Genomic DNA, 26,340 nt, shown 5'->3' on the forward strand with positions numbered 1-26,340 from the left:
ATAGGGTTATTTGGTGTTTTGTTGACTAGTTTTTTGAGTTCTTTGTGTATTTTGGAGATCAGATTTTATATATGGATCGCAGTTTTCAGTCCCTCCCTCCCATGCCTCCCAATTCGGCTCCTGTCCCATTCCTGTCCCCACTCCACAGGGAGGGTCTTGCCTTCCAGGAGGAGTCAAAAATCTGTCAAGTCATTTGGAGTAGGGACTATGTCCTCACTCCTGCCTCTAGGCTAAGGGAGTATCTCTCCCAAAGTCCTTTCATGCTCCAGTGATATATCCTGGTTCCAGGGAGACAACTTTTTTCTAGGTATAACATTGGAGCATGGCATGAAAGTTGCTCTGTAGAGCAGGCTAGTCCCAAACTCATAGAGATGTACATACCTCTGCCTCCCGAGAGTGATATTAAAGGCATGGGTCATGTACATATCCATACAAGGCATTCTTGTGTTGGATTGCACTCCACTACTAAACTGAGATGTAGAAGAGTAGAATTGTACATATAAAAGACTTACCTATTGATATGGATAGTCAGACCCACAAAATATGATTTAGCTGAGGCAGTGCTGCCTATAAAATAGCCCAAAGATAAGTAGTGTACTAATAAGGCATGTTAGAGATTAAGATGCTAAAATATAAGTTTGATCTCTAGTATTGTCCAGGACATTTGGCTCCAAACCATGACAAAGGAGAAACTCCTCATTCACAAACAGCCCCCGGGCCCATCTCCTTATGACAAAACAACACTTTTAGAAGCAGCTCAGGTGACATTGTTTGGTCACACTGAATATTAGGGCCTGTTGTGGCAGAAAGGGCTAGTGTTCTAGAGAAAATCAAAGTTCTCCCAGATGGGCAAGATAAACCCAAGTAACAACTGTTTGAAAGGGAAAATCCTTTTGTTTTGAGGGTTGGGCTTAGCAAGCAATACTTTCAGTTTAGGTCCTTAATCATAGAGTTGGATCGATGCTTATTCCCACAATATGAAACTTGATTGGCAGAAACAGTAACAACTAGGGGGCTGTGCCTTAGGACTTTTCCATCATGCCCTGAGAGATGCAGAATAAAATAGAGCTCCTCCTATAAAACAAGGAGGAGGGAATGCAATTTTCTAGGGCCAGGGCCTTTGTGTAGGTGTTATTTCAGATCATCTAGAACACAACTCTTACTCCTGCTGACTTTCTAGAGTTTTCCCATTTCCTTTCATTTCCTCCTGGAAGTAGTAAAGAGGTAGCAGTTCTTTATAAGAAGTTTACATAGAATAAGATATAAGTTAAGCAAGACCCCTCTGCCCAGGTTTTATCTTCTCTTTGTTCTGCCTTTCCTATCTTCCTCATCCTCTGTCACATCTGTGTCAGAAACTTTCATTAAAGTGTGACTTGCTGTTGCATGTCACTGGTGTATTATGAAATCATTATGGTACTATCTTTTCTGTTGAAGACTTTCATGGCCTTACTGGCCCAACTTGCAGTTTCCTGACCCTATTTAAATTCTTCAAATTGTCAGCTGGCATCTGACCCTGGAAGAACTTAAAAGTGGCAGCAATTGTGGAATGCAAAATACGTTTTAGGAGCCAGATAGTGATGATGAATGCCTTTAATCCCAGCCCTCTGAGGGCACATGCAGGCCAATTTCTGTGAGTTTGAGACTAGTGTGCTATATAGAGTTAGCCTCACTACAACTGAGGCACAGGGAAACAGAGAAACCCTGCCCCAGAAAATTATCTGTTGTAGGCTTTCCCCTCTTGGAACATTAGTGAGAGATGGTTGCATGCTATCATTACAGAGTTTTTTGTTTGTTTGTTTGTTTTGTTTTTTGTTTTTTGTTTGTTTGTTTTTGTTTTCTTTCTTTTAACCTTTTTAGTCTATGCAGTTATTTCTTACTAGAAAGGCAAAGTCAAGAACAGCTTTACTCCCAGCATTTTAGAATTAATTTTCTGAGACATGATTACTCATTGACAATGGTTCATTTGATCCCAGTATGTTGCTTTCAAGGGCACTGTATTCTTTCACCTTAACAATACCTCATTAAATTAAGAGACTGTATACCCTCAGAAGGTAGAAGGATTTTTTTTTTGACCAAGCATCTTAAACACCTAATTTGAGGATACCAATCACTTTTAAGGTGATATTTAATAAATGGAACTCATTAGTCTGTAACACTGCACATTGATTTAAAATATAATCCACCTCTACATCACAAACGATCTCAATGACAACAAGATAAAAAAGTATGACCCCAGTGTTTTAAAATTGTCAATATGTGTCATGAAGTTGACTATCCATTACACTTACAGCAAAAAGAATTTGCATGTGGAGCATGGATGCTGCCTTTAGACCAGAATAGAAAGAATAGTTTATTGCATCTACTGCAAGGAGAAACAGGTTGTATGTCAGTTGCTGTATCCATCATAAAAGATGGCCGTGATTGGTGCATTGTGATGGTTTGAATGTGATTGCACCTATAATCCATAGGGAATGGCAGTAGTAGAAAGAGGAGCTTTGTTGCAGTGACTTTGGCATTTTGAGGAGAAGAGTATCACTGGTCATGGGTTTTGGGGTTTCCTATGCTTTAGATATGGGCAAGTATATAAGATGTCTTACTGAGGCCTGCATATCAAGATGTAGCCAGCACCATATTCTTCTTGAAATCATGCTCCCTGCTATGATGAAAATGGACTCAATTTCTGAGACTGTGAGCCAATCCAATAAACTGTTTTTTTTTTTTTTTTTTAAATAAAATGTGTGGGGGATCACTTTCTTGCATGTTGAGTGATGAGTATTTCATCCCTGATTGTCAATGGCGAGTCTAGGGTTGGAATCCCTGACTGGGAGAGTTTTACCAAGGAGGCAGAGACAGGTTGACCTCTGTGAGTTAGGGACCAGGCTGTTCTACAAGAGATAGTTCCAAGACAACCTTAAAAGTCACAGAGAAACCCTGTCTTAGAAATTATACACAGGAATAAAAATCCTAACTTATATAGATTCAGTGGTTTTCTTCTTTAAATACTCAGGGTGTACTGAATCATGTCATGTGAATGAAGACAGACCAGATTTGTTGAACAAAATTTGGATATATTGAGCTGTGTGTAGCCAATGGTGTGATGTCATTGAGCTTTGCATTGATCACAGCTACTCCTCCCTTTGCTACCTCATGCTGGGAAGAAACTCCTACAATTCCTTTAGGAAAATGCTTTGATTGTTCACTAAGAAGGAAATAAAGTTTACTTATTGACTGTTTTCCAATTCCCCAGGCAAATGACCACAGGAATATGTAAGAATTGAGTTCATTTAACAACTTTGAAGCTGGTGTAGGCACAGTGCAGAAAGAGGTTGGGGAAGGAAGGAACTTGTGCAATTTCTTGCTTTCCTTTGTTGGAAATATCAGTGTGGAGCCTATAATCAATTGTAGATGGTTTACACAATGTCTGACTGGCCATTTCTTGGTGTCCATAGACAAGGACAATCAATAATCTTGATAAAGTACTGATGAGAAAATGGAACTGAATTCTGACTTTCATATAGAAGATACAATGAAATCTACAGTCCAATACTATGGTCAGTGTGTAAGCTTCAGAGCCTAGGTGTCATTTCTGCAGGGACAGGAATGGAAGATGTGCCCTGTGCTGACCTGGGCAATGGCCCTTTTCCTCTTATCCTCCCTGAGTGTAGGTTCCCTTGGGTGAGTTAAATCTCTGCGTCCACACTGGGCTGTGGTGGCGCACAACTTTTATTCAAGCACTTGAGAGGGAGAGGCAAGAAGCTCTATGTGAGTTTGAGGTCAGTATGATTTTCAAAGAGAGTTTTAGCATGGGACCCAAACATAAAGAGACACACCCAAACCTAAAGAGACACCCTGCTTTGAAAACCAAAGGAAAAAACAAAACAAAACAAACATTCCAAAGGGAAACAAATATTGTTGTTCAATATGAATGAAAAGGTTTCTTTTGGTATGTGTTGGGAATATCCAAGGGAAAAACGGAAAGTTTGCTTATGGAATTTATGAATATTGCATTCCACATTCAGATTTGTCTTTATGTGTCACACACAGTTTATAAACCAGTGGAAATATGTCATTGGAATCATCTTTCAGCAATACATGATCACAGCTTATTTAACTTTCCACACTCACTAGCTACCATAGCATTTTTCAGGAAAGTTGAGTTCCTGGGAAAAAGGAATTTCTTATCTGCAGTTTTCTCAAGTGTGCATGGTGTTTAGTGGGTGGACAGGCATTGTACATGTGTTCAGAAGCAGAAATTAAATCATTCTTCTGTATTAATATTTGTGTGGGCATCATGGGGCTGGTTTTGCTTTAAACCACAAGGAGCCTTGCAGAAGCATAGAAAGATATTACCCCCATTTTTAGAGAGAGCTCTAAACCATGAGGTATCTCTGTTGGGAAAAATGTCAGTACATGGAGGAACAGAAGCAAAAGAGAGTGAGCATTCTTCTGAATTAATTTTGTGGGAGTTGTGAATTCTTTTTATTTAAGATCGAAACAACTGGCATGATGTGTCGCTGGTTAACATTGTTCAAGATATTGGTTTTCCTGGCTGAGTTTCCTCTGGTGTTTTGATTAAATAGTTGATTATATTTTCCAGCTTTTGTTCTTGTCATTGTCTCTGCATCTCCCCTTTATCCTTTCCCAAATATTGTATACCTTCTTGATCACCATACATTTGTTGTAAATATTAAGGTCACAGTATGTCAAAGTATGACCTGAACGTTTCCGGGATTTCCTCTGTGTCCATTGTTATGTCCACATTTTCATTTCTGATTTTGTGAATTTGCATGTTCTCTCTCTGCTTTTTCATTAGTTTGTGTAAAATTTTGTCTAGCTTGTTGATTTTATTGAAAAACCAACCCTTTGTTAAATTGATTTTTTTTTTTTTTGCATTGTTTCCCTGGTTTCTGTTTTATTGATTTCAGCCCTCAAATTTATTATTTTCTGGTGTCTACTCCTCCCGTGTGAGTTTGCTTCTTTTTGTCCTAATGCTTTCATTTGGGGTGTTAATTCTCTGTTGTGACTATCTTCTGTTTTTTTTTTTTTTTTTTTTTTTTTTTCATATGGTCACATAGTGCAATGAATTTCTCTGGTAGCACTGCTTTCAAGGTGTCCCATTAGTTTGGGTATGTTGTGTCCTCATTCTTGTTGAATTTTAGGATGTCCTTAATTTCTTTATTTCTTCTTTGACGCAGGTATGGTGCAATTGAACATTGTTCAGTTTCCATGAGTTTGTAGGCTTTCTGCGATTTGTGTTGTTGTAATCCATTTTTTAAAGCATGCTGTTCATATAAGATACAGGGGACTATTCCAATTCTCTTGTATCTGTTGAGGTTTGTTATGCCACCTACTATTTGGTCAATTTTAGAGAAGGTTTCATGTGGAGCAGCGAAGAACTTATATTCTTTTCTGTTTGGATGGAATGTTTTATAGATGTCTGTTAAACCCAATTGAGATGAAACTTCTGCTAATTCTTTTGTTACTTTGTTAAGTTTGTGACTGGTGGTCCTGCCTAGTGGTGACAGTGGTGTGTTGAAGTCTCCCAATATAAGTGTGTGAGGTTTTATGTGAGGTTTGATATTTAGTAGAGTTTCTTTTATGAATGTGGTTGCCTTTGTATTTGAATCATAATTGTTCAGAATTGTGTTGAGGGATTTCTCCTGTGATGGACACGAAATGACTGTTTTAATCTATTTTGATTAATTTTGGTTGGAAGCTTAACTTGTTAGAATTTAGGATAGCTGCACCTGCTTGCTTCTTGGGTCCATTTGATTGGAAGATCTTTTCTTAGCTTGAGGTAATATCTGTCTTTGAAGCTTAGATGTATGTCTTGTATACAGCAGTGAGATGGATTCTTTCTTCATATCCACTCTGTTAGCCTGTGTCTTTTTACAAGCAAGTTAAGACCACTAATGTTGAGGGAGAGTAAGAACCATGGATTGTTAATGCTTGCTTGTTTTAGATTTGTTGCTGGTAGTGGTATTGTGAATTTATCAGTCCTGCTTTACCCTTGATTTGTGGTGCAGTGGATTATCTTTTGCCTACATCTTTGTGAGCATAGTTAAATTCCCTGGGTTGGAGTTTTCCTTCCAAATCTTTCTGTATGGCTGGATTTGTAGATATGTATTGTGAAAATCTGGCTTTGTCTTTAAAAATTTTGTTCTCTGCATCTATAGTGATTGACAGTTTTTTTGGGTAAAGTAGCCTGGGCTGGCATCCGTGGACTCTTTGTACTTGTAGAACATCTATGAAGGACCTTCTCGCCTTGAGGCTTTCCATGGTGTAGTCAGGTGTAATTTTCATAGGTCTTCCTTTATATGTTACCTGGAATTTTTCCTTCACTGCTCTTAATGTAATTTCTTTATTTGTATGTCAGATATTTTGATTATTATATGTTGAGGTGGTTTGTGTGTGTGTGTGTGTGTGTGTGTGTGTGTGTGTGTGTGTGTGTTTGGTATGCTCATTGTACTTTCATGGGCATGTCCTTCTTCAGATTGGGAAAGTTTTCCACAATGATTTTGTTGAATATGTTTTTGGCACCTTTGAGCTGGGCTTTCTCACCTTCCTCTATGCCTATTATTCTTAAGATTAGCCTTTTCACGGTGTCCCACATTTTGTGTTAAGGATTTGTTGGATTTATGATTTTCTTTGGTTGATGAATCTACTTACTCTACTTTATCTTCTCTGCTTGAGATTCTCTCTTCCATCTCTTGAATTCTGTTGGTTATGCTTGCATCTGTAGTCACTGATCATTTCCCAGTTTTTCTATTTCCAGCATTCCTTCGATTTACGTTTTATTTATTGTCTCCATTTCTGTTTTCAAGTCTTGATCCATTTCCTTCTCTTTCGTAATTGTTTTTTCTGCCTTTCTGTACTTTCTTCAAGAAATTTGTTCATTTTTTTCCATTTTTTGTTTGTTTTTTTCTTCCGTTTCTTTAAGTATTTTTTTCCATCTTCTTTGAGGGCCTCTATCATTTTCATGGCAATAAGTTTTAATTTGTTCTCTTCTACTTCATCTGCTTTGTTGTATACCAGTCAATTTGGTGTAGATTTCATAGATTTTGGTGCTGTTATTCTTGTCGTTCTTTTGTTAGGTGTTTTATTGTATTTCCATCTTCCCATAGCTTCTTCCCCGGTGTGTTTTGGTGGGTCAGAAGTTTGATGTTTGTATCTCTGGGTGGTCCAAGCTCTGTAGGAGTTCTCTCCACAGGCAGGGCCTGGCAATGTGGCTATAAGTTCAGATTCCAGCTGAAGACTGGCAATGAAATTCAAAGATTTTGAAGGCTGGGACCCAGGATGTTCCTTAAGCTGATAGGCAGATCTAAGCCTGGGCCTGGCACTCTCCAGCTGAGGCCTCTTTGGCCCTACAATGGGGGTCAAGGATCCACCCTGCAAGAACTCAGAGTGGTCCCATGGAGACAGGGACCAGAAAAATCCATTTGAGGACTCTATCCAAGGCCTGGGAATGGATGAAAAATACTGGGCTGATACTCTGGATGATTCCGCATTGATAGGCAGATCTAGCTGGGACCTGGCACTTTCCAGCTGAGGTCTCTTTAGCAGAGGCCCTACAATGGGGGTCCCTTCACTCATTACTTTAACCATTTAAAAAGCCTCATTGAGATTATTGATTTTTCTAAATCCAATCCTACACATTTGCTTCATATTTCATAAAGCCATTCGTATTGGAGGAAACTGTTAAGACTTTAAACACCTAAGTTCCTGGGTTACAGGAATGAGTGCTCACAGTATTGTATAATCACAGGTGAAAATATGTTTGGTTAATGATTTAATTTTAATTATGTAATGCCAGGGCATGCAATTGTGTTTGCTCACACTTGTTCCCAAGAATGTTAGCCTCTTGAGTTATTCTAGTAGCAAGAACTACAGAATTTTTCAAAATCCTGACATGGGTCCTGGCAATTAACATTCTATAATTTTTTTTGTCCATATCTCTAACTCTGTCTCTATCCTTTATCTATCATCTTGATATGAAGTGGTAGGGAAGAGCTCATGAAAGAGGAAATCAAAATCATGGAAACAACTTGGTGAAGATTTTAGCCATCATACTTTTCTTTAATTTCAATAATACAATTTTTTTTTGGTGGAGCATAGTTCTTACTAAGTTCTCTACACCCAAGATAAATGACAAACTGGTCAGCCCTTCTGATGTAATCTGCAACCCATGAGAGAAACAAAGAGAGAGAGAGAGACAGACAGACAGAGAGACAGAGAGCGAAAAAAGACAGCATGAGGAGAGAGAGGGAGAGAAAAGAGAGATAATGAGAGCAAGAGAGACGTCAACCCAAGCTTCTCCACCTTCAGGTTTCATACTCTGTACCAAAGGCACAACATATAAGATTGGGGAAGAAACCTCCCCTATGACTGGTGTCTATGCTTGAATCTCTGATTGGCTACTGAAGCCTGAGTTACAGAACTAAATGAACAGAAAAGACACAGAATTTGAGGGCAGGTTTCGGTCAGGACTACCAAACATTCTAAACTCTTTGAATAGACACAGAAGCCATTAGAGTTTCCAAGCAACAACCTAGCCTCCCTGGGTATGCAGACATTAGTTTAAGTATGGCATCTTATTCTTGCCAGGGATTATATGGAGAGGAAGGATTCAGGAGTTGGTGGGATTGCTTTTAGCAGGAGGTGTGTTTTACAAGGTTTCCCTTAGCTGCCATCCTGTAGACAATTGGCACCTATTCCTTGAGAGATGGACAAAGCAGGTTGTGTAAAGCTTCAACCTTAACATTGAGGTGCAGTTGGAGAGAAGATGGTTCAAGTCCTGGCAGTGTTTGGTAGCACTGTCCAAACCCTGCCCTCAGGTTGTCAAGGGGGGGGGCTCCCCTGGATTCACCTCACTTCAGAATTCACCCTTTAAAGGCTTGCCATTGTGTCCCCAGAGAGGTGGAAAGGGACAAGGTCTCCTGAGAAAATTGGGAACATTGGGGGAGGAGAGGGAGAGTTAGGAGAAAGAGAATGGGATAGGAGAACAAGAGGCATCAAGAAGACTGAGTTTTGGAAACAATAGAGGAGAGCAACAAAAGAGATACCATACTAGATGGAGATATAATAGGTGGTAAGAGAAATCTGACACTAGGAAAATGTCCAGAGATCTACAAGGATGATACCAAATAAGAATACAAGCAATAGTGCAGAGGCTACCTTAAATGCCCTTCCCTAAAATGAGATTGATATCTACCTTATAGGATATTCTAGAGCCTTCATCTAGTTGTTGGCTGAAACAGAAGCAAAAATACACAGCTAAGCAGTAAGTGGAACTCCTGGAATCCAGTTGCAGAGAGGGAGGAGTGATAAGTACAGGGGTCAAGACCAGGTTGGAGATACCCTCAGGCTCACCTAAGTAAAACAGTGTGGAGCTCATGAACCCCAGTCTGATAGTTGGGAAAACATAATATGACTGACCTAACACCCCTAAAAATGCATCTCATTTAGAAGGCCTAGTAAGTGTAAGTGACCTCTGACAGTGGAATCAGGAAGTATCCCTGCTGTATGAAAGACTTCAGGAGCCCATTCACTATGGACAGATACTCACTCAGGCTAGACACATGGGGTTGGGCCTTGTCCCTGCCCCAAATGACTTTTGGATTGGTGCAGACATGAGAGGGATTGGGAACAGATATTGATATGTAAAATAACTTTGATTCTATTTTAACAGAATTCATTAAAAGTAAGAATAGGAAATAAGGTGGGGTGAATAACTTAGCTAACATTTGCTGGTGCTGTGGTCCTGAATATCCAGAGCTTTGGGAAAATTATGGACACTGTCCTCAAGCAGTCACAGACTAACTTTTTGGTATGAAAACCATAACCCAGGGACCACTTTCATCTTGGGTGACTGTGAAATCCTATAATTCCTACTTCCACTCTCTAAGAACCATTACTAAAGGCATCAGCCACTATGACTGGCTTCACAGTTTCAAGTTTACTTAGTGAGACATTAGAATGATGTGATGAATAACATGAAGAATTACACTTAACTGTATAAAAAAACCTCTTGTCTCTGTGAACCTGGCTGTCAACATTAGCAGTAATAGATAGAACCCTTCCAAGGCATTTGGTGAGTTTTAACAGACTAAATGATAAGGAAAAATATTATTTCCCATATTTGAAAAGACAATGGACTTTGAGGCAGAAAACCTGCACTTAATGGATACCATCTTCTGTTACTGAATTTAGGACCAGAGGCTGTTGTCTGGCTACACTAACAATCAGGCTCAGTCATTCATCATAAGTGAGCCAAGCTAATGAACTAACTTCTCTGTTGACAAGCCAAACTACAATGCCAGCACTCTGGATTCAATGTGGACAGATATCTGTCATGTTCTAGGACAGACTAATCTATAATGTGAGTTCTATTTAAGACAGGATGTCACAGTAATACTATACTTAAAAAGAAGAGAAAAAATACAAAAGTAAAATTAATGGAAATTTAAAATATATCCATTGAGTTTGAGTACTTATGAAAAAAGAAAACAGTAAATAATCTATACCAAGGGTCTTAATAGACTTAGAATGCAAAACAAAAAACAAAGGTAAATATGGAATTTTTTCCATCTCTAAAACACTCCCATATACTCGGTTCCTGTTTCTGCTATAAGGTGGTCATATAAGAAGTCAATGTTTTTTTTCATAGAGACATTTTCATTTGAAAGAATCAATACTTTTTCTACAATGTCACTCCCTGGAAAATGAGAATTTTATGAGTCTACATTTGCCCTGGTGGTAGGCCAAAAGTGGACCCCACAAAGTTCATGTATGATCTCCACAAATATCATTTTGTAGGACTGTAATCAGAAACAGCAGCTCAGGCCCATGTCCATTTCTCAGTCCATGAATGTGGACCAGTGGAAGATTAGCTATCATTGATGAAAGGAAGATAGAGACATAATATAATACAAAGCAGGAATATTCAGTCAATAATGAAAGCTCCATTTTACTCCTACACCAAACTTAAGTAGTCAAACAAAGGTGCGTCAATGGAAGGGGACTTTTATTAATATGTATAAAGGGAAAACAGAAATTGCCTCCACTAATGCTAAAGGCAATCCATAATTGCACATACTATGTGCCTTCAGGCATCCCATTGCTTCACTTACTCCTTCAGGGTGGTTAACCTGTCTACTCCCAAATCATTGCTATTTGTGTAGGAGACATTCATCATCAAGTCACAGGTGACCTGTAGCAGGAAAGATAATATCTTAAGGATAATAGCAGTTATTGGAGCACTTTGAACTCATGACAAGTTGGAACGGATTCCCATTTAGGAGCTGAGAAACTTCAGACGGGCAGAATATATTCCAGGACTGCCAATGCCATACAGAAGCCTTGTATGCAAACAGATGATGAGATCTACCTTGGTGGCAGTGCAAATGTTTAATTCCAGGACACAGGAGGCTGCCTGATTTTGCTTACATTGAGGCTAGCCAAATCCACAGAATGAGTTTAAGTCCTGCACAGATAAACCCTGTTTTGAAAACAAAAAAACAAAACAAAAACACATAAAGGAAAAATCATATCAACCTTCTGGTGGTAGCCTACATGTTTAAATGGTATTGAAGGAGGAAGCTTTCCCTCTTTGGCTGCTTACCCTAGCTCTGGGTACAAGTTTATTCTTTTACTACCATTAGAGCCTACTTTTTTGGAATTTTGATGTATAATGACCAGCTGAGACATCCATCCTGATAAATTTAAAAACTGCTGTACTCTTCAGATTCCCATTAGTACGTAACCTTTGTTGGACTAACTACATCACAGCTTATGAGACATCCTAATAAATCCACTTTCTACATATATGGTGAGATTCATCCTACATTCTTTTTCATGCAGAGAACCTTGATTAATGCAGTTGGTTTTTGTTTTGTTTTGTTTTTTATCTGCTCACTGAAGATGTATTGGCTAACAATAGTGCTCACAAATACATACTTCCTAGTTCAATTCATCTGTACATATTCAATTTTCTATTAAGACTACTTTTCTCATTATTATGTCTTTGCCAAGTGTTTTCTGTGAGTTTCAGGGATAAAATTCTACATCTATTGAGCCATCATCTGGCATTCTGCCACAAGAAAGATGATTTATCTTTTTTTGAGATCTGGTCCCTGCTTTTCTGTCCTGAATGTCTCAAATTCTTGTGACAAACAGATAAAAAGTAAATTTAGTTCAACTAAATAACAAATAACACTTTTTTTGTATCCCCAAATTTCTGTGTGGTAGTTAATGAATATTTGGAGCTCCCTTCACCTTTTTCACCTAGAATAGCTCAATCCATTTAAGTAAGTATAGTTAGCTAGCCACACTGTGTCTAGGATAAAGAAAGGAAATGCCTGTATACTACAGAAAGATAACACAGGGCAGCTTTAGGACAATTGCTATAGAAATGCACATCAGTGCTGATGTAGAAAAGACTTTGTCTGGGGTAGAAGGCAAACAGTAACCATTACACTTTGTCCTTAAGCACTCTGCAACCACCTGGGAGGTGCTTTTATCACTCAGGCCTTACTAGCCAATCTGGCCCCTTTGTGACCTGCCTGTCAAAAGAAGTTCAGAGCCCTTCTGGCTGGATTTGAAGAGAAACTGGAGTCAGTCATTTTGTGTGCTATACTTTGAGGAAGGGCAAACTGGAAAACAACAGCATGGTGAATGAGGGGCTGCTGTCCTCATGGGTAGTGGGAGATGGTGATGTGATGGATCCAGTGTGGTGGGTATTCCCTGGACCTGGCTGGTAAACTATAGCCAGACTACCTGTCCCCTGAGTTCTCATGCAGTCCTCCAAATAACTACTCTGTGGGCTGTATCTTCTTTGAGCACTGGGAGCAGGAAGGTGTGTATGGAAACCTCTTTTAAGTCAACTTCTACATACTTCAGGTGCACCCACTGAAATCATGGCAACAAACTTCCAGAGGCCTTTTAGTTAAGTACCTTTTAGAAGTTCAGCAATTTGCATTTTAATTTTATGTGTAAGATCCATTTATTGTTAATTTTCTGCATGTTGTAAAAGACATCTCATGTAAGGGTAGCACTTCACTATTGAGCAGTGATTTACCGGAGTAGAATTTGTAACACAAAGGATTTACAAATGCTTTGATGATATTATGTCTCATAAAGTAGAATTTAACTGAGGTAGTACTGCCTCTAAAACACACAAAGATAAGTGTATGCTGACCAGTCCTGTTTGAATTTTGAATCCTAGATACATATTTGTTCACCTTGATTTTCCAGAACTTTGACTCCAAACCATTACAAAGAAGCAACTACTGTTTTACAACAGCATCTAGTCCCTTACCCTTATCATAAAACTGCCCTGTAACAAGCTGCTCAGAATGCTTTTACAGGGTAACAAGCAGCCTTAAAATTTATTATATCTTATAGTTGCAGTTTTCTTATCCAGAAAAGCATAGTTCTAACAGAGTGGCAAATAGATTTTAAAAAGCAAACCAATGATGTATGAGTTTCCTGATAAAGGAAAGCTTTCACTTAGGTCCTCATGCAGGGATGAGAAACATTCTTAGAAGAGATTGTAACAGCCTGGGGACTAGGCCTTGAAAGCTTTTCCTAAAGGCCTGGTGTATTGACAATAAAACAGAGAACCTTGTCAAAAACCAGGTATTTGCATGGGAGAGCTGGTAATTGTATGGAACAAAGCCTTTGTGGACAGGTTGCTTCAAATCTATAGATATAAACTACATAGAGCTATGGTTCTAAGTCCCAAGGCCACTGGGGGCTTAGTCAGCAATGATCATGAGATACCCTGTATTCCGCCAGCACTGCATTATTTTAGTGTTCTCCTGAGTTTGTCCCATTGATTGGGTTTCTACTTCATGTAAGTGTCCCCTTTGCTTCCATTTAGTCTGTAGAAATAGTATACAAGAGTCTGTTCTCCTTAAGAAGCTTGTTATGGGACACATCTAGCCATCCCAGTTTTTTAAAAAATCTTTTCTACCTTCTATGTTTCCTATCTATCTCATTCCCAATCACCTTCACCTCAGCATCCTATATGGAACAGGTCCTTCAGGTATCTGTTGGCCTTTAGGAACAATACTGGGAACACATTTGCTGTTTAATCCTCCCAACTCCCTAAGTAGCTAGACATGCTCCAGTCCCTACTGAAATTGTTCAATGTGTAAAATGGAGCTTGATCTTAAAAGCCATTTAAGAAAGATATCATATATGAAATTCAAACTATGTCTAGGCTGGCTACTTTCTGAGTATTTTCCAGAGATAGGACATGTTATGTGAGAACTATTTGTCTTTATGGATCTCCTTTGTGGGTGAAGAGATTTCTCCATGGGAAGGCATATTAATGCTAGAAAATATGCAATTTCTTCATGTTAGAAGAATGTTTATGAGAGAATCTCTTATGTTGATGCAATTGGCATTGGTTGCAGTCTGTTGCTCTCCAAACAATGGACTTGCTGTCTTCAGTACTATAACTTCAAAATACTTAAATTACTGTAACAGATAAGAGATTTAAATTTTCCATTAGAGTCAGGTAGCCAACTATCCAGTGCAGTCACAGGAAAAGCATTTGCTTGTGGAGCACTGCTTCTGCCTTCAGACCAGAATAAAGAAAATTGGAAAATAAAATAAACTCCTCTTCATTCTCTTACATTTAGAGGAGCTTAATTCCGTGATTTCTCAGAGTTGTTTAGATTTGCATTAGGCTGATGATTAAGGATTTTGAGCAGTGTCTTAAAAAGAAGACTTTGAACAGTTTATCCACAGACTACGTTCAGTGATGATCAGGTAATCTTGAATTTGGTAACCAGTAAAAGCTGTAGGAATACTTCCAGAGGTGTGGCTATGACTGTTTTAGGTGAATCAAATGCAGTCATTAAATTTTTAGGAGATAGTTATCTTGGGAGACTGTAATGTCACATGTTATCCCATTCTCGAAGCTTCTCTCTGGTCCTTGGCCCATGACACCAGGACACAGAATGCAAACAGGGTTGCCAGGCAACATTTATGAAGCTTCTCCACCTTCTGGTTTAACACTCTGTATCAAAGGCATCTCATATAAGACTGGGAAGAAACCTCCCCTATGACTGGTGTCTATACTTGAAACTCTGATTGGCTAACAAATCCCGAGTTACTGGAATACATGAGCAGAAAAGACACAGAATTTGAGGGCAGGTTTGGACTAGGACTACCAAACATTCTAAACTCTTTGTATAGATACAGAAGCCATTAGGTTTCCCATGCAACAATCCAGCCTTCCTGGTTATGCATATCATGGTGTAAGCATTCCTTATTCCTTCTCCCAAGGAATGATATGGAGAGGAAGGATTCAGAAGTTGGTGGGATCGCTTTTAGCAGGAGGTGTGGTTTACGAGGTTTCCCTTAGCCACCATCCTGTAGACCATTGGCATCTGTTCCTTGAGAGATGGACAAAGCAGGTTGTGCAAAGCTTCAGCCTTAATATTGAGCTGCAGTTGGAGAGAGGGTGTTCGAGTCCTGGCAGTATTTGTTAGCACTGTTCCAAGCCCTACATTCAGGGTGTCAAGGGGGCACCCCCCTGGATTCACCTCAGTTCAGACTTCACCCTTGAAAGGCCTGCCATTGTTCCCCATAGTAGTAGAAAGGGACAAAGTCTCCTGAGAAAATTGGGAGCATCGGGTGCAGGAAGGGAGAGTTAGGAGAAAGAGAAGGGGAGAAGAGAATGGGAAGGAGAACAAGAGGCATCAAGAAGACTGAGTTTTGGAAACAATAGAGGAGAGCAACAAAAGAAATACCGTACAAGATGGGGATATAATAGGTGGTAAGAGAAATCTGGCACTAGGAAAATGTCCAGAGATCTAGCAGGATCACCCCAAATAAAAATATAAGCAATAGTGGAGAGACTACCTTAAATGCCCTTCCCTAAAATGAGATTGATATCTACCTTATAGGATATTCTAGAGCCTTTGTCCAGTAGTTGAGAGAAACAGAAGCAGACACCCACAGCTAAGCACTTAAGTGGAACTCCTGGAATCCAGTTGCAGAGACAGAGGATTGATAAGTACAGGGTTCAAGACCAGGTTCGAGATACCCACAGAATCACCTAAGCAAAACAATGCAGAGGTCATGCACCCAGTCTGACAGTTGGGAATCCATAATATGACTGACCTTAAACCCCTAAAAGTGCATCTCATTTAGAAGGCCTAGTAAGTGTAAGGGACCTCTGGCAGTGGAATCAGGTTGTATCCCTGCTGTATGAAAGCCTTCAGGAGCCCATTCCCCATGGATAGATACTCAGCCTAGACACATGGGGTTGGGCCTTGTCCTTGCCCCAAATTACTTTGGGGTTGGTACAGACATGAGAGGGATAAGAAACAGAGATACATATGGTAAAATAACTTTGATTCTATTTTAATGGAATTCATTAAAAGTAAGAATATGTAATAAGGTGGGGTCAATATATTAGCTAACATTTGCTGGTGCCATGGCCCTGGAGATCAAGAGCTTTGGGCAAGTTTATGGACATTGTCCTGAAGCAGTCACAGACTAACTTTGACTGTGGTATGAACACAATACCCCAGGGACCACTTTCATCTTTGGTGACTAGGAAATCCTGAAATTCCTACCTCCGCTCTCTAAGAACCATTACTAAAGGCTTCTGCCACCATGCCTTGCTTCATAGCTTCAAGTTTACTTAGTGAGACATTAGATGTGATGAATAACATGAAGAATTACACTTAACTGTATAGAAAACATCTTACATCTGTGAACCTGGCTGTCTCCATTACTAGTAATAGACAGAACCCTTACAAGACATTCAGTGAGTTTTACAAGAGTAAATGATAAGGGAAAATAATATTTCCCATATTTGAAAAGACAATGGACTTTGAGGCAGAAAACCTGCATTTGATGGGCACCATCTTCTGTTACTGGAGTTTAGTACCAGAGCCTGTTGTCTGGCTACACTAACAACCAGGCTCAGTCATTCATCATAAGTGAGCCAAGCAAATGAAATAACATCTGTTGACAAGCCAAACTACAATGCCAGCACTCTGGATTCAAGGTGGACAGATATCTCTCATGTCCTAGGACAGACTAATCTATAATGTAAGTTCTATTTAAGACAGGATGTCACAGTAATACTATTCTTAAAAAGAAGAGAAAAAATACAAAAGTAAAATTAATGAAAATTTAAAGCATATATATTCATTTTGAACACTTATGAAAACAAAAAACAAAACAGTAAATAATCTATATCAAGGGTCATAATAGGCTTAGAATGCAAATATATGCAAAACAAAATTAGAAAGCTAAATATGGAATTTTTCCCATCTCTAAAGCACTCCCATATACTTGGTTCTTGTTTCTGCTATAAGGTGGTCATATAAGAAGTCAATGTTTCTTTCATAGGGACATTTTCAAGACTCAAGACTTTTTCTACAATGTGACTCCCTGGAAAATGATAATTTTATGAGTCTATAGTTGCCGTGGTGGTAGGCCAAATTGGACCCCAAAAAGTTGACTTATGATCTCCGCACAAATATCATTGTCTAAAAACTGGTAATCAATTTACAGACACACACATAAAACAGAATTTGTTCTGTTTCTTTTTCTGGTAAAAATGTCTTTGCCATGGTATTTTATAGCATCTTTGCATAATCCATTTTGAAGACAGTACTTCAAGTTGAAGAACCCATGGGCAAATATTGAGGACATGAAGAAGCATGGAATTTGAAGTAATAATTACTTATATTCACATCCACTGCACAATAAGCTATGTTGTGGAATAATGGCATATGCCACGGGGTTGCTCATGCTGCCTGAGTGAGTTCCAGCATTTTTAATTTGCAGATCAAACTCAATTCTCCAGGATGTGTGGAACAAAGTGTTGTGGACTGGAGTTTGTAGGACTGTAATCAGAAACAGCAGCTCAGTCCCATGTCAATTCCTCAGTCACTGAGTGTGGACTAGTGGAAGACAAGCTATCATTGATGAAAGGAAGACAGAGACATAATATGCTGTCAGGCAGGCAGATTCAGTCAATACTTAAAGCTCCAATTTATTCATACACCAAACTTAAGTAGTCAAACAAAGGTGCGGCAATGGAAGGGGACATCTATTAATATGTATAAAGGGAAAACAGAAACTGCTTCCACTAATGCTAAATTCACTCCATAATTGCACATACTATGTGCCTTCAGGCACCCCATTGCCGCACTTCCTCCCTTACTTCTGGGTGGTTAACCTGTCTACTCCCAAATCATTGCTATTTAGATAGGAGATATTCATCATCAAGGCACAGGTGTCCTGTAGCAGGAAAGATGATGTCTTAAGGACAATAGGAATTATTGGAGCACTTTGAACTCATGACAAGATGGAATGGATTCCCATTTAGGAGTTGAGAAACTTCAGACTGCCAAAGCCATACAGAAACCTTGTGTGCAAACAGATGATAAGATCTACCTTTAACTGCTTGGTGGCAGTGCAAATGTTTAATCCTAGGACACAGGAGGCTGCCTGATTTTGCTTAGGTTGAGCCCAGCCAAATCCACAGAATGAGTTTATGTCCTGCACAGAAAAACCCTGTTTTGAAAACAAAAAACAAAACAGAACAAAGTCACATAAAGGAACAGATCAACCTTCTGGTGGTAGCCTACATTTATAAATGGTATTGAAGGAGGAAGCTTTCCCTGTTTGGCCACTTACCCTAGCTCTTGGTACCAAGTTTCTTCCTTCACTAACATTAGAGCCTACTTTTTTGGAATTTTGATGTATAATGACCAGCTGACACATCCATCCTGATAAACTAAAAAACTGCTGTACTCTTCAGATTCCCATTGGTTGGTAACCATTGTTGGACTAAATATATCACAGCTTGTGAGACATCGTAATAAATTAACTTTCTACATATATGGAGAGTTTCATCCTACATTCCTTTTCATGCAGAGAACCTTCATTACTGCAGTTGGGTTTTGTTTTGTTTTATTTTTTTATATGCTTACAGAAGATGTATTCCTGTGTAAATATTCAATTTTCCATGAAGACTTATCATTATGATGCCTTTGCCAAGTGTTTGCTCTGAATTTCAGGGATAAATTTCTACATTCATGGAGCCATCATCTGGCATTCTGCCACAAGAAAGATCATTTATATTTTTTTGAGATGTGGTCCCTGCTTTTCTTTCCTGATTATCTGTAGTTCCTGTGACAAACAGGTAAAAAAGCAAATTTAGTTCAACAAAACTCAGTGTTTAACCAAATAACAAATAACACATTTTGCATTCCTAAATCTCTTTGTGGTAGTTAACGAATATTTGGAGTTCCCTTCCAACTTTTTCACCAAGAATCACTCAATCCATTTAAGTAATTATATTTAGCTAGCAACACTGTGTCCAGGAGGAAGAAAGGTAAATACCTGTGTACTACAGAATGATAGCACAGTTCAGCTATAGGACAATTGCTATAGAAATGCACATCACTGCTGATGTAGAAAAGTCTTAGTGCTGGAAGGCAATCAGTAACCATTGCAGCGGGCAGGAGAGTTTTAGTGTGGCGGAAAGAGAACAGAACCAAGTTGAGGGTAAGAGATTGTTTAGCAAAGAGATAGAAAAAACTCCTTTCATCTACCTGTTCACTGGCAGTAATTTGAAAGATCCTGTAAAATATCTGGATCTAGAGAGCCGTTATGTGGCCAATTTGAATTTCCTATGGGATATCTAGGTTACTAGGTTACTAGTTAGCCACAGCCGCTATGTCTCTATTTAACTACACACAATATATCACTACTTAACCACCCATACTAAGTCACTAATCAGCCAATTCACTAGCTAGCCAAAAACACCAAGAAAATAGTCAGCCACACACACTGATATAGTAGTTAGCCATTCTCCTATGTATTTTTATGTGTTTAGTCAACTACACACCTAAGTCTCTAGTTAGCTACAAAGACTAGGTCACTAGTTAGCCACACACATTAAATCAGTAGTTACACACACACACTATGTCAGTAGTTAGACACATACTAAGTCTGTCCAAAAGAAAAACAGCTCACACTAAGGTGGTCCCAGGACTTGGGAATCAGGCCTTTGATCCCAGCAGTAGGGATTTGGAGATAGGAGTGACATGGATGGACAGAGAGAGGAAGATAAGGTAGAAGAGATGGAAGAACCTGCAGTGAGATGATTTTGTTTGAGCAATTAGTCTGAGGGATCGAAGAGATAGCAGTCAATCTGAGGAGGCACTGTGAGGACAGGAGCACATGGCTTGTCTGAGAATAGGTAGAGAAAAGAACTCTAGTAGCCAGATGCTCTGAATCTGTGATCCTTCAGTTTTCACCCTCCCCTCCCTAATAGGTTACTGTGAGTTTTTACTAGTAAGATTAGAACTTGTGCTGGAAGTGATGTTCTCTCTTTGGAAGTGTGATATTTCAAAGTCAATAGAGGTAAAAATTTTAAATTATTAAAATATTAACTTTATTTTTTTTGAAAATTACATTGGTATATTTTTAATGTTTTTTATTTTTTTAAAAAAAATTTATAAATATCAAACCAGTTCATTCCACCTTACCCCCACCCTCCTTCTTCCCCTCTCTCCCAACTTCCTGAGCCCACGACCACTCTCCCCTCCCATCCAATGGACACTATACAGATAGGGTGATGCCTTCCAGGAGAGGTCATCTAAATCTTTCAAGTCATTTGAAGTAGGGACTAAAATATCTCTCCTGTCTCAAGGTTAATGCATTATACCTCCATGGGGATATTCCCCCAAAGTCTTTTTAACAACAGGGATGTTTCCTGATTTCACTGTCTGAAGTCCCTTAGACTGCACAGTACATTTAGCTTAGACCCATGTTCATGGGTATCGAGGTTAAATAAGGATCAGTATAAACAAATAGGCTGAATAGATGTTTATTTAGGGAGAAATAACTTACAACCTAGACAGATAAACACCAGGAAATTCAACCCAATCCTCTCCTGTCTGAGTCACGTCAGCAATAGAGCTTTTACCGGCTCTTCCTCCGACTTCCTTCCACAGGTCACTTCCGCCCATGGCTTCACCCCCCCAATGGGCGTGGTCAGTGCCACAGAAGGACTATCTCACTACACAGGGGTCTGTGTCAGTCCCATGTTGGATTCCCAGCTATAAGTCTGGAGCCCCATTAGCTCCTCCTTGTTCAGGTCAGCTGTGTCTATGTGTTTCTGCAGTGTGGCCTTGTCCTCCCTCTCTGCATCTGAATTCCAGTTTGGCTCAGTGTTTAGTTGTGCATGTATGCTTCTGTTTCCATCAGCTACTAGATGAGGGCTCCATGATGGTGGATATGTTAGTCGTTGATCTCATTGTCAGGGAAGGGAATTTATGGTAGCCTTTACACTGTTGCACAAATTGTTGGGGTCACTCTTGTAGGACTCTGGACATTTCTCTAGGTTCAGTTTCCTCTTCTAACCTATAATGGCTCCCATTTTTATAGTCTCTATCTCTCTTGTCCTCTCCTAGCTATCCTCTTCTATTCTCTTCTGTTCTCATCTCTTCTCAAGTCCATTCCTTTTCTGACCAAATCTTCCTAGTCCAATCTTCTTTACTCTCCTACTTCTTTCCTTTTGCTAGTTCACTCTCCACTCACTACCCCCCAAATCCCATATGCTCTGGGGACCGTGTCCCTTCCTGCTTCTGTGAATGACCTTATAATAAACTCTTAGAATACTCCTTGTATCCTAGTTTCTCTGGCAGTGTGATTTGTACGGTGGTTATCTTTTGCACAATGTCTACAATCCACATATGAATGAATACATACCATGTTTATCTTTCTGTGACTGGGATACCTCATTCAGGATGGTTTCTTCAAGTTCCATTCACTTGTCTGTGAGATTCAAGATTTCGTTGTCCACCCCCTGCACAGAGTAGTATTCCATTGTGTAAATGTGGCACATCTCCTTTATACATACTTCAGTTGAGGGGCATCTAAGTTGCTTCCATGTTCTTGCTATTATAAATAATATTGCTATGCATATGTGTGAGCAAAAGTCTTGGTTCCATGGATATGGATCATTTGGGTATGTGCATAAGAGTTAGGTTACTGGTCCTGTGGTAGGCTGATTCCCATTATCCTGAGGAACAGCCATGCTAGTCTGAAAATGGTTCTTCAAGTTTACAGATCCACCTGCAAAGCATAAGTTGTCATTGCTGTTTCCAATTTTAGTCATTCTGACAGCAGTAAGATGGTATCTTAAAGTTGTTTTAATTTGTATTTCCTTGTTAGCCAAAGATATTGAACACTTTCTTAAGTGTATTTCATCATTCCCCCTATTTAGAGTTCTCTATTCAGTTCTATACCACATTTCATAGAATTATTTGGTGTTTTGTTGACTAGTTTCTTGAGTTCTTTGTATATTTTGGAGATCAGCCCTTTGTCGGATGTAGGATTGGTGAAAATCTTTTCCCAGTCTGTGGGCTGCTGTTGGGTCTTGTCCACTGTGTCCTTTGTCTTACATAAACGTCTAAGTTTGAATAAGTCCCATTCATTATTTATTCATCTCAGTGTCTATGCTTCTGGAGTTATTGTCAGGAAGCAATCTCCTGTACCAATTTGTTCAAGAGTACCTCTAATTTTTTTCCTAAGAGGTTCAGTGTGGATGGATTTATGGAGGGGTCCATTTAGACATGTGTTTTTTGCATGGCTATAGACATAGATCTATCTTCATTCTTCTATATACCATCATCCATTTGTACCAGCACCAATTGTTGAAGATGCTTTCCTTAACCCATTGTACATATTTAGCTGTTTTGTCAAAAGTCAGGTGCTCATATGTGTGTGGGATAATACCAAGATTTTCTATTAAATTTCAATGAGCTACTTGTCTATCTTTGTGCTAATACAAGGCTCTTTTCAGGACTATAGCTCTGTAGTAGATCTTAAAGTCAGGGAGGATGATGCCTCGTGAAGTTCCTTTATTATACAGGTTATTTTGACTATTCTTGTTCTTTTTGTTTTTCAATATAAAGTTGATTATTATCTTTTCAAGGTCAGTGAAGAATTGTGCTGGCATTTTATTAGATATTGAATTGAATCTGTAGATTGCCATTGGCAAAATTGCCATTTTTACTATGTTTATTCTACCTATCCATATGATTGGGAGATCTTTATATTTTCTGGTGTTTTCTTTAATTTCTTTTTTGTAAATACACAACTTATTATTATATAGGTCTTTCACTTGTTTGATAAGTGTTACCCCAAGGTACTTTATGTTGTTTGTGGCTATTGTACAGGGTGATGTTTCTCTGATTTCTTTATTAGCCCCTTTGTTGTCTGAATATAGAATGGGTACGATCTTTTTTTTTTTTTTTAGTTTATCTTTTATGCTGATACATTGCTGAATATGTTTTTCAGCTGTAGGAGTACCCTGGGAGAGTTTTTTGGTTGCTTATGTAAACTATCATATCTTCTGAAAATAGAGAAAGATTGAGTTCTTCCTCTCAATTTATATCCTCTTGATATCCTTTTCTTGTCTTATGTCTTTAGCTAGCACTTCAAATAAAATAATGAAGATATATGGAGACAGAGGGCAGGCTAGTGTTTGTCCTGATTTTAGAGGAATTGCCTTAAGCTTCTCTACATTCAGCTTGATATTTTCTCTGTGTTTACTACATATTGCTTTTATTATGTTTTTATAAATTCCTGATATCCCTGATCTCTACAAGACCTTTAACATGATAGGATGTTGAATTTTGTCAAGGGTTTTTTCTAAATCTAGGGAGATGATCATGTGATTTTTCATTTTTAGTTTGTTTATATAGTGGTATATTTGATATATTTTCATAAGTGAAGCCATCCTTGCAACCCAAGGATGAAGCCTACTTGATCATAGTAGATGATTTTTCTGATATATTCCTGGATTCGGTTTTCCCGTATTTTCTTGCGTATTTTTGAATCAATGTGCAGGAGGGTTATTGGTCTGTAATTTTCTCTTAGTTGTGTCTTTGTGTGAATGGTTATCAAGGTGATTGTAGCCTCAAAAATGTGTTTTGTAATGAAACTTCTGTTTCTATTGTGTGGAACAGTTTCAAGAGTATTAATATTAGCTCTTCCATGAATTTTCGGTAGAATTCTTCACTGAAGAAGATATCTGGCTCTGGGAATTTTTTTATGTTGGAAGGCTTTGTAAGATTGCTTCTACTTTGTTATTTGCTATAGGTCAATATAAGTTGCTTGTCTATTCTTGATTTAATTTTGTTAAGTAATAGTTATTCAGAAATTTGTCCATACTTTTGAATTTTCAAATTTTGTGGAGTATAAGTTTTCAAATTATGACCTGAAAATTGCCTGGATTTCCTCAGTGTCTATTGTTCTGTACCCCTTTTTGTTTCTGATTTTGTTAATTTCCATGTTCTCTCTTTGCTTTTTGTTTAGTTTGGATAAAGGTTAGTTTCTTTTGTTAATTTTCTGAAAAAAAAGCAAATCGTTATTGCATTGATTTTTTTTTTTTTTTGGATCATTTTCCTGTTTTCTACTTTATTATTTTCAGCCTAAAAATTGATAATGGGACCTACTCCTGAGGGTTGAGTTTGCTTCATTTGTGTCCTAAGGTATTCAGTTGTGTTGTTAATTCTCTCATGTGTCTCTCATCTGTTTTCTTCATATGGGCACTGAATGCAATCAACTTCCTTCATAGCAGTGCTTTCAAGGTGTCCCATAAATTCATGTATGTTGTATCCACAACCTCATTGAATTTTAGGAATTCCATAAATTCTTTATTTCTTCTTAGACCCAAGTTTGTTGAAATTGAGCATTATTCAGTTTCCATGAGTATGTAGGGTTTCTGTGATTTGTTGTTGTTTTTATTGAATTCCAATTAAAAAGCATGGTGGTCTGATAAGATACAGGGTAATATTCAAATGTTTTTGTATCGGGTGAGGATATTTATGTTGCCTAGACTATGGACAATTTCAGAGAATGTTCCATGTGGAGCAGAGAAAAATTTATCCCCTAAGGAGGCTCAAAACTCCAGTGATTACTGAATACATAATGAAAGATTTTCATAATGAAATGAATAAACATTAAACAAGAGGATGGTGTTTTATGCGTGAAGCCTAAATGATTGCTCAATACTGAAGAGACATTGAGTTCTTACTCATAAATTTGAAAAAAAATGAATGAATACAGAGATAATTTCTCATAATTCATCCGTAGAGAGATAACAAATTGATATCAACATTGATTTCAATAAAGAAAGGAAGAAAGAAATGAAGAAAGAAAGAAAGAAAGGAAGAAAGAAAGAAAGAAAGAATTCACAAGATACAATTTAACACCAACAAGGTGGATTCAGACTCCACTCTTCCTGGAGTAGAAAAAGACAGATTTGAATAATGAAATAATCAGATAGTTAGATCGTCTATCACACTTGAGTCACACAAGGTGGCACCAAACATCAGGGATAACAGATTATATAATGAAATAATTTAATAATTACATCTTTAAATATGTAAGCCGTTGACATTTTTTTGCATCATTAATTCCTGGGCAGACTTGCCAGGTATAAAACTGTATGCTGTCATCACGCCTTTTTAAAATACCATCAGTTAATTGTGAGATAATCATACTGACTTGCCTGATGAATTCTGTTTGCCTGACCTCATCACAAGCACCTGAATCTCTGTTGTAGTGCGGAAGGACGTGAAATAGTGGGCCCAATTCTGACATAGCAGTAGTAGCCACAATGTTGATAACAGCTGAAAAGATGGCTGCAGCAGGGCCATCAACAGCATAGCTGAGAGAGAGATGTTTTTCCATATTCTGAGTTGTCATCCTTTTGCCAGGTCTCGGTGATCATGCCGACCTCCTAGTACCTCTACATCTTCTAGACGTAGACCACAACCGATGTGAAGATGTGGAGGAAGAGCAAGTAGTGAACACCCAGACCGCCATGCAGACCTTGGTAAAGTTCTTGTACTTCTTTGAGGGCACCATACAATCTACTGGACTCTATTCTCCAGCATTCCTAGTGATCTGGAAGACGCACAGACATTCAGAAAATGCTCTGCCCATGTCTACAAGTTTCCTAATTTGTCGCTGACAGATATTTGCAACCTAATAATAATAGGTGTTGGCATTGTCTGTCGTTTAATTAATTTAAAGAATTAAATAAGTCAGTGATAGCTAACTGTCCCAATAAAGAGGTGATGTAGCATTTAACTGGCAGGGAAGTATGGCCAGACTCCAGTCATGAAGAATGTCATCATCATCCATTGAAACCATGAATCATAAACTGTGATGATATTGCACATTAACACCACAAGAGGGAGCTTTAAGGGTCTCTTCATTGAAAGGACAATTTTTGGTTTACATAATTACATGCTTATTTACATTATCATGGAGATTAAC

The sequence above is a fragment of the Phodopus roborovskii genome, unplaced genomic scaffold (assembly GCF_943737965.1).
Source record: "Phodopus roborovskii unplaced genomic scaffold, PHOROB, whole genome shotgun sequence".
NCBI lineage: Eukaryota > Metazoa > Chordata > Mammalia > Rodentia > Cricetidae > Phodopus > Phodopus roborovskii.